Here is a 9,259-nt window from a genome sequence, read left to right as displayed (position 1 = left end):
CAGATGGTCTCTGCATGAGTTGTTCTCTATAAAGGCTCTTTCTAGAAAGCTCTTTTGTTCCAACATTCTGTGACCCCAAGATCCTGTAATACAGCCTTGTAGCAAATTTACCAAACCCAAAATGATTCATTCACTCTTTCAAATGACTTTATGAATACATTCCTAAGTGGCATTAGGCTGTCTGAAGAGTTTTAGCCTTGTTAGAGCAGGAGATTCTATGTTATTGTAAGAGAATAACAAAAGGATTAAGCACACTGAACTTTTATGGGCAAAGTACTAGTATTCTCCCATATTCACAAGACTATTTACTCTAACTTCAAGTATTGTAAACATTGGGATATTGTTCCTCTCATAGCAGCACGATTTGAAAGCTGTACTAAGTGGAACAGTGGTTTGTTTTGTTTTTAAAGGTTGGTGTGTAAGATTCCTGCCTTCCTTTCTTCTTGCTCCTTTTGTTCAAGGAGTGGGAGCCAGGGGGGACCTGCCATTGTTATTCCTTCCTTTTCTGTGTAACCTGCAGTTCCTCAGTTGGCCCCTAGGAGGTGCTCTTGTGATAGTAAGGAAAATAGTGGGACTCACCCAAGACCCTCTAGTAACTGATAGTGTCAACTGGTCACATGCTAAGAGTGAACTAGGGTAATTTTTAAACAGACAGATCTGAAAAAGTAACACAAAAATCTTATGTCATCTCACAAAATCTTACATTGCTTAAAGTAAAATATCACCCTCACATTAGTCAAATATTGCTCTTAGTATAATATTCCTCTTCTGTTGATCCTTGTTGCTGCCCACAAAGTCGTCCACACTGAGAATAGTAGAATCTATCCCCTTTGTCTTCCCCAGAGGAGGACTTTATCTTCCCCAGACAAGGTGTGAAGAAGTGTGTCTCACATCATAGGGAGGATGTGAAAGCCGCCTGCTGTAGCTTAAATCTGGAATGTCCTCCCGAGGCCCATGTCAAAGGCTTGTTCGCAGCCTGTGGTTCTATAGGGAAATGGTGGAACACTGAAAAGATAAGGCCACCGAATGTGGTGGCTCACCCCTGAATCCTAGCTATGTAGGAGGCTGACATCAGAGGATAACATTTGAAACCAGCCAGGGCAGGAAAGCCTGTGAGACTCTTATCTCCAAGTAACCATCTAAAAGCCAGAAATAGAGCTGTGGTTCAAGTGGTAGAGCACTAGCCTTGAGCAAAAAGCTCAGAGCCAGTGCCCAGGACCAGCGCAAAATTTAAAGTAAAATAAGAATAAAAGATAAGACCTAGTGAAAGCAAGTTATACCATGGTTGGCATGAATTTGAAGAGGATATTGGGACACTAGTTTCTTCCTCTTTTTTGCCACCTGACTATCAGGTGAAGAGATCTCTTCCATCACATACTCCCTGCCAGGACGTTGTACATTAATACAGGTTTGAAAGCACTGGAGCTGATCAGCTGTGGGCTAAAACCTCTAAAACTTTAAGTCAAAACAAACTTTGTGTCTTTATAAGGTGTTTATCTCAAGTATTTTTCACAGAGATGTTATGCTGACGAACACACCATCCTATACAAGAAGCTCCATATTTCACAGCAGCTAATAGTTTTTGGAGAAACTTTATGGGCATGGCTTTCATGATACTCATAGGGCCATGCCATTTATAAGAATCATTGTATCCAGGGGCACCCAACGAAAAGGTTACCTATGTAGTTGTTGTGCTTGTTCCAATCCAAGTAGAGACTATTTTCCAGGGCATATTTTTACTTTAAATTTCTGCAGAAACAGACCCAATAAGTTATCTAAAAACCAACTGCTTGTTTTTAAAAAAGTCAGAAAGAACCCAGGCCCTGGGTGGCTCTGCCTGTAACCAATCCTCGCTACTCAGGAAACTGAGACCTAAGGATTCACATTTGAAGCCAGCCTGGGGAGGAAAGTTTGTGAGACTATCTCCAATTAACTACCAAAAGCCAGAAGTGAAGGTGTGGCTCAAGTGCTTGAGGACTAGCCTTGAGCAAAAAGCTCAGGGATAGTGCCTAGGCCTTGAGTTTGAGCTCAAGGACTAGCTCCCAAAACAAAACCAAGAGGCAGAAAGGATTTTGTTAGACTTTTATTTATGGCTCTTCAAGAGATGACATTTTGAATTTCTGGCAAAGCATCTGATTAAATAGAAAGGACTCTGAATGGCACACTGATAGAAAAACTAAATTACACAATGCATTTGTCATCACTTATTTGTTATGGTGGCTTTGATTTCCAAAAGGGAATGGCTGCACAGTGCCTGGCTACTTCTAAGAAAATGTTTCCATTTGCCAGCTTCAAAACCATATTTGGGGGGAAACTTAAATACAATTAAAGGAAGACTTCTCCCCAAAACAATTTTTGTAGAAAATATCAAACGTAGGTTAAGAGAGCAAGGAAACTAAACGTGGAGCCAGAAGAAAGAAAGGTAACTTCCAGAGGAGTGGACATTCAACTATGCAAGACATGGTTTCGGGGAGCCCTACACCCTACCTTATACCCTAACCTTCACCTGCTTTGCTCTCTCAATACCTTCTGCTCATGTTTGAAAATTTGGTGTAGAAATCTGTGCCTTTCACAATATCAGGGAAGGCTGAAGATGCAAACCATATGAGATATTTAGTCATGCCCTAAGAAACCAAGTCTGAAAATGCAGAATTCACTAATATAAAAGCTCAAGGAAACCACAGATCACCAAGCAAAACCTTTATCTTATGAATGAAGAAACTGTTCAAAAGAGGAAGTAAAGTTACCCAGGACAGATGGTTGGATAGTAAAGAAGCTATGGTTAAAATGTCAGATGACTAACAAGCATGCCCATCAAGCTTGCATTCTTTCCATAAAGGAAGAAGGGGAAGAAAAAGATGCTGATCTCTCCAGAAGGCAGGAGGGTCTGAACAAGAAAGCACAAAAACATTTCTTGCAGGTAACAGCAGCTCCTTTGGTTGCAGATTAATAGCCCTTCATGAGGTAAGGTGGGTAGAAAAGAGAATTTGGGCTCAAGATGAATGAACTCTGATCTTGCTAAAGAGGAGATTGTTTTTGTCTCTTCAAAAGAGAAAGTAACTGACTGCCTTAGTTTTTCTACAGTGGCAGAGATGGGTCAGACCTAGGGCCTCACACAGTCTATGCAGGTGCTCTACTGCTGAGCCACACCCTTAACCCACTGAAGGGGTTTTGCATTGCAAATAGAAAAACTGTGGACTTCCCAGGAGGTAGTGACCCAGGAGGTGGACTTTCACCCACGTGTTCCTACTTTTCTTTTGAAAGGTTAGCTTTTTGTAGGAGAAATGGCTTAGATGTATTATTTTTACCTATTTCTCTTAATTTCCCAATATCTTATGTCGTTCATATACATGGAGATATTTTGGGAGTCTTCATTTATGACAGAGAGGTCGTGATGAGAAGAAACTTGAAAGGCTATAGCAAAGCCACTGTCAGAGGAAGAGTGGGTATGTGACAGGTAGCTGGTCTCTGGGGGTGGGAAGAGCCATTCTGAAGGAATGAAGAGAAAATGTGGCCTGACCTGACCTGAAGATGGTCCCGTGTAAGCAGTAGGAGCTTCCTATTAGACTGAATCTATGAGTAGGGTCTGGAGAAATCCAGAAAAAGAAGACATCCTTTATTTAGCTGAAAGAACTCAGGGCAAGAACTCCAGTCCCTACCGGAGGAAGAGCAGCAAGTGAGAAATCAGAGGCGGCGTAGGGCATCTTGAATGGAGGAATTATCACCTGGTCTGAGCAAGGCCCAACCTCCACTTATAACCTAGGGAAAGTTATTCAATATGGCTGAACAAACAAGGACTATGAGGATGCACGGATACCTTCCTATTGGGGAACTTGTTTTCCCAATTTTCCAGGACATTCTTAACTCCTAAACCATAGCCAGTCAGGGACCTCTGGATTATAGTTAGAAAATAGGTTTGCTCTAGGAATATGAAGAGCTGGAGAGAATCAGAATCCCGAGAAGAAAGAGTAAGCCAAGTGCTAGTAGCTCATGCCTGCAATCCTACCTACTCAGGAAGCTGAGATCTGAGAAGCACGATTTGAAGCCCGCCAGGGCAGGAAAGTCCATGAGACTCTTATCACCAATTAACCACCAAAAACTGGGAAATGGTTCAAAGTGTCAAAGCATTAGACTTGAGCACAAAAGCTTAGGGACAGCACTCCGACCCTGAGTTCAAGCCCCACCACCAACAAACAATTTTAAAAAAGAAAACGAAGAAGACAGAGTACTAGGAGGTGATAGCAAAGGTGGCATTTGAAACGACCAAGGGCCTCCCACTGTGTGCACTTGTGTATGTCTGTGCATACTTCAGGGCCTTCTCCTGACACCCATTTACATTTGTTTTTCCTTGCTTGGTGACATCTGGCAGCATTCAGTCTCTCCACTAAGCGATTGCTCCAAAACACTAAGGCCACCTGGTGTCACTAAATTGTTACCAGCTGTATCTGGCTTTAAAACTGTGTTTTTAATATCAGAGTTGAATGCTACTTATTAACCAAACACAGCTTATTATTTACAGGTATGCAGGGATGATTCAGGCAGCTAAGAACATGAAGACCTCCACAAATAGAATCCCAGTAGCATGGGCTAGGTTCAATCAGATGCAGAAGGGAAGTATGTGGAGAAATACACATTTGTACACTGATGCCTACTACACTGCTCGGTTTAAATTGCTTTTTTCAAACCTTAGAGATAAAAGGATGGCACGCTTCCTTAAGGAAAGGCTACAGTCCATGTTAGAAGAAATCCAAACCTCTGGCAGTGAGGAAACACAGAGACTCAGGCAGGGAACCTCATTTTGGACCCAGCTGAGTGCCAACAGCCTAAGACTAGCATCCTTACTTATATCCTAGAGCCAGTGAGCTGGAGGGATTGACTCCAGAGGTGTTTTCTCTAAATTCTGTAAAATGCGGGCACCAAAAAGGAGCCCTTCTGTTAAGGGGCAAGCGAGAAAAGTAAGCCATGATGGTCCCTATAAGGAATATGTTGAAAGTTTGAGTGAATTCCTCCCCAGACCTGCATGGTGAAATGTAAAAAAAAAAAACAAACAAACAAAGAAAAAGTGTTTACGGTTGGAGCAAATAATGAGTGAAGATAGAAGTGACTTGGACAATAGACAGTTTTTTAAAATATTTTTTATTATAAAGATTCTGTACAGAGGGGTTACAGCTACATGAGTAAGGTAATGAGTACATTTCCTATGGAGCATTGTTACCTCCTCCTTGGTTTTTCCCCTACCATTCCTTCCCTCCCCACCTCCCCACCTCCTCCTCCCCAACCCTCCCCCCACCCCTGCAAAGTTGTAAAGTTCATTTTCAACATAGTGTCTTATACATCTCATTGTTGCAATGGGTCACCCTGTATCCTTATTATTGCATTTTGTTATTTCCCTTCCCCTCCCCAAATGTATATACAAGATGCAGGACACTGGAATCAAATACAGAGCCAACAGGGGTGATACCATGGGGGAAGAACATACAAAGAAACAAAAAAAAATCACATAGTACGTTATAAGTACATTAAAAAGAACAAGAAAGATAAAACCTCTTGTGTCCTTATCTGGGGTTCATTTTGCTTAGCATCAGGTTATATGGTCATATGTACATAGCTTTTGACCCCTCCTGCTTGTCCTAGACATATACTAGTTATTGAAGGTAAGGGAAAACCATGGGACCTATGTTTCTTTGGGTCTGGTACTTACTTCACTTAATATAATTTTTTCCAAGTCTTTCCATTTCTTAACAAATGGGGCATAGAATTCATATATATATATATATATATATATATATATATATATATATATATATATATATAAACATATATATATATACATATATGTAAGTCTTGGTGAGGATGGAATGAGTATCCCAGAAATATGACAGGTGTTAATGTATGCATGCATGCATGCATGTGCACACACACACACTCACATACCATGCATTCATATTACCTGTGGATATAAATGTACATTTGGGAAGAGGTAATCATAATCATGGAACCACTGACTGACCAAACTCCCATATTTTATTTCCCAAATTACATTATACCTATTATAGGAGAACAAAAGATCAGAAAAGAAAAAAAAATCCAAAGAAGAAAATTACCCCATCACCAAGAGAAATGTTGAACATTTTGTATCTGGCATTCTGGTCTTTGTGCTTAGCAGACTGGAAGTTCTTTTATTTTGTTGTTGTTGTTGTTGTTGTTACTGTTGTTGTTGTTGTTGTTGTTGTTACTGTTGTTGTTTTCAGTATAGAAATCCTCCTCAGTCTGCTGTTTCATATAAATTAAAGATGTACTGTTAACTTTGTTTGCCTTAGGGATATTTTGTGAATGTCTCCCCACGTGCCCAGGTATCCAACCACTTTGAAGATGTTACAATCCAGATGAACACACTGACTCACACCCTAGGTGCCAGGCATTGGTTGCAATGTTCAGTCTCTCTTTGGACACCCACAAAGTATCATGACCTCAGTGTCTATGAGGCTGGGGAGATTGCAAAACAGAGCTTCTGTGCACTCTGCTCTTCTATTTCTGGGAAGGCCATTTTCTTTATTCCTGTGGTTGGTTTACTTTCCATCTTTCTCCCTCTCCCCTGCAGTCTATTGTTTGGCTGGAAGTCCCATGTGTGTTTAATGACTTCTCAGTGATCTTCAGAGCATTTTAGAAGAGAGGAGGAGGCTGGGTAAGCCTCAGCACTGACTCTGCTGCAGAGCAAGCCAGCCAGCCTTCAGGAATCCGCTGATCTCCCCTCCCTCTCCCTCCCTCTTCTTCCCTCTCTCTCCCTCCCTTTCTCTTTGCTCATCCTCCTCTCTCCCTCTCCTCTCACTCTCTCTCCCTCCTCCACTCTCTCCCTCTTCCCCCCTCTTCCTCTCCCTCCTTCTCTCTCTCCCTCCTCCTTCCCTCCCTCTCCCACCCTCTCCCTCCCTTTCGCTTTGCTCATCCTCCTCTTCTCTCTCCTCTCCTCCTCCTCCTCTCTCCACTTCCCTCTTCTCTCTCCCCTTCTCCCCCTCTCTCTCCTCCTCCTTTTTTTCTCTCTCTCCCTCTACCTCCCTCTCTCCCCCCTGTCTCTCTCCCTCTCCCCCCCCCCTTTTTTCCCTTTCCCCCAGAGATAGCATCAAAGGAAAAGCCACTTTGGAGACTGGGAGGTCTGCATCGTGGGGAGCCCTGACTTTCTTCCACCTCTCCATCATTACCTCCTTTTGGCAGGAAGGTATTTTCTTAGGCCTTCAATTTGCTCAACCACACACATTCTTTAAAGAGATACTAACTTACTTCACAGTTCAAGAAAAAGCTCCTTTTGTGTCTGGCAAAACTTTTCTCACTGATTGATTGTATTGTGATCCTCTTTGTAACAGCTTCAGTAGATTTAGTGGAGAGGGCACCGTTTGAGGGAGTCTAACTCTAATCATCACCACATACCTGTAAATAATTAATAAGCTGTGTTTGGTTAGTGAGCAACATTCAGTCCTGATATTGACAACAGATCCTCCCTCCCTGCCCCATGTTTGGTTCTCTCCATGTTCTAACTCCCCTGAGAAAGGTATTTATGGCATTTTTGAATCATGCATCAGATTTTCTTTTTCTTCCCAACTTCCTGAGGCAGCATTTCCTTTTTTCCTCCCCTGCTGGGAAAAACTCCCCAAATAATGCAAGGACCTGTGCTTCAATCCATGTCTCCTGACTTGACAATCCAGAGTACCCCTGAGCATCTACTGACAGTGGTTCATCTGTGGACAGAGAAGTGCAGGACCATTCTTTTCTAGAATTCTACCCTCTTCCTCCTCTATCTTCTTGCTCTCCCTCTCCCCTCACCAGTGATCCAGAAGAAAGAGAAGAGGTATATTCAAGCCCAGCTTGAGACAGACAGGACAGACAACAATGAATGCAACTCACAGTAGTCCTTCACTGTCTTCATAGGATTATCTTGTGCATCATCCCATTGAGAGAAAGAAAGGGTAGGTAGATAGGAAGGAAGTGACAGACACAATGCATAATGGATAACGTCTGGTCCTCATGGAGAGTCTTGTTTTCATAGTGTCTCAAGTGCTCAAATACTTCTCATAATCTTCTCAATTCCCATTCTAATGCTTCTTCCTCCCATAATGCCCTACATGCCCCTATAACCAAGGAAAACAGTCTAGTAGAGCAAGCACAAGTCATCAAGCAAGTAGCACAATGCCCAGAAGAGGAGATATGGAGAAGCTCCATTCTACAAAAACCACCCTTCAAACGAGGTCTCCATTGGACTCCTTTTTGGAGTTCTCTGCAAATGAAATCTCTCTCTCTCCTTAGCTTTCTTTTCACTTTACCACATAAACTTGCTGCTTTAAACACTTTCCTGCTTCCTGATTTTTTAATGGTCAGAGGAAATGAATCCACACCCCTAGACAGAATCACCATCAACTCCTCACAACAGCCTGAGGAGAAAGACCCAACAGATACGGTTACCAGGTTTTGTAGACTTGGAACCAGCTGTGGGTCAGCAGAGGATGCTGTGCTGTATCACCTAGACTGGTCCTGAGAGCAGAGGAGCTGCCAGGAGTCCGGCTGCCCCTGTGCAGTTGAATCCCATCCTGAGAGAGAGAGGAGACGGTTTTATAGGTAGACTCTCCAATCTTTTTGTTTTCTTGCAAATGCTTATTGTAGAATCCATTCAATCCAAAATGAAACAGAGAAAAGGGTGAGAGATTGCCATAGCCACATTTTGGTGAACATCCTTTCCTTTCTCTTTGCTGAGGAATATAAATGTAAGTGATGACTTAAACAAGTGGGTTTTACTTCATGTGTTGCTCTTAAAACTGCACTATCTTAGGGCTGGGAAGGTGGCTCAGCTGTAGAGTGCTTGCCTTGCATGCATGAGGCCCTGGGTTTGATTCCTTAGTACCACATAAGCAGAAAAAGCTGGAAGTGGCACTATGGCTCAAGTGGTAGAGCACTAGCCTTGAGCTGAAGAGCTCAGGGACAGCGTCCAGCCCCATGACCAATATAAAACAAAACAACAACAAAAAACAGCACTCTCTTTCGCGCAATAACACATTACACACATAATGTCCATCGAGTCACATTAAAAAAATAGAGACTACCTTTTTAAAATTTTTGCCAGTACTGGGGTTATGAATTTAGGAGCTCATGCTTGTTAAGCAAGTATTTTTATTACTCGAGCCACACCTTAACCGTTTATGTTTTGATCATTTTGCAGAGTCTCATGTTTTTGGTCCGAACTGGCCTTTGGACTGTAAACCTTCCACTTCAGCCT

General features: G+C 42.3%; 1 long non-coding RNA gene across 1 annotated transcript; it reads right to left on the bottom strand.

Annotated features, from left to right (window-relative positions):
* Positions 1–5,912: 5,912 nt before the first annotated feature.
* LOC138829208 (uncharacterized) lies at positions 5,913–8,569 on the bottom strand. Its single transcript, XR_011372507.1, has 3 exons — positions 8,452–8,569; positions 7,276–7,422; positions 5,913–6,273 (listed from the first exon to the last, which is right to left on the bottom strand). It is a non-coding gene; the product is annotated as an uncharacterized lncRNA (long non-coding RNA).
* Positions 8,570–9,259: the final 690 nt, after the last annotated feature.

This window comes from Dipodomys merriami, unplaced genomic scaffold, assembly GCF_024711535.1.
Source record: "Dipodomys merriami isolate MVZ:Mamm:240054 unplaced genomic scaffold, mDipMer1.0.p SCAF_17, whole genome shotgun sequence".
Classification (NCBI taxonomy): Eukaryota; Metazoa; Chordata; class Mammalia; order Rodentia; family Heteromyidae; genus Dipodomys; species Dipodomys merriami.
The sequence above is the reverse complement of the archived record's forward strand: the minus strand, read 5'-3'. Positions and strand labels throughout refer to the sequence as shown.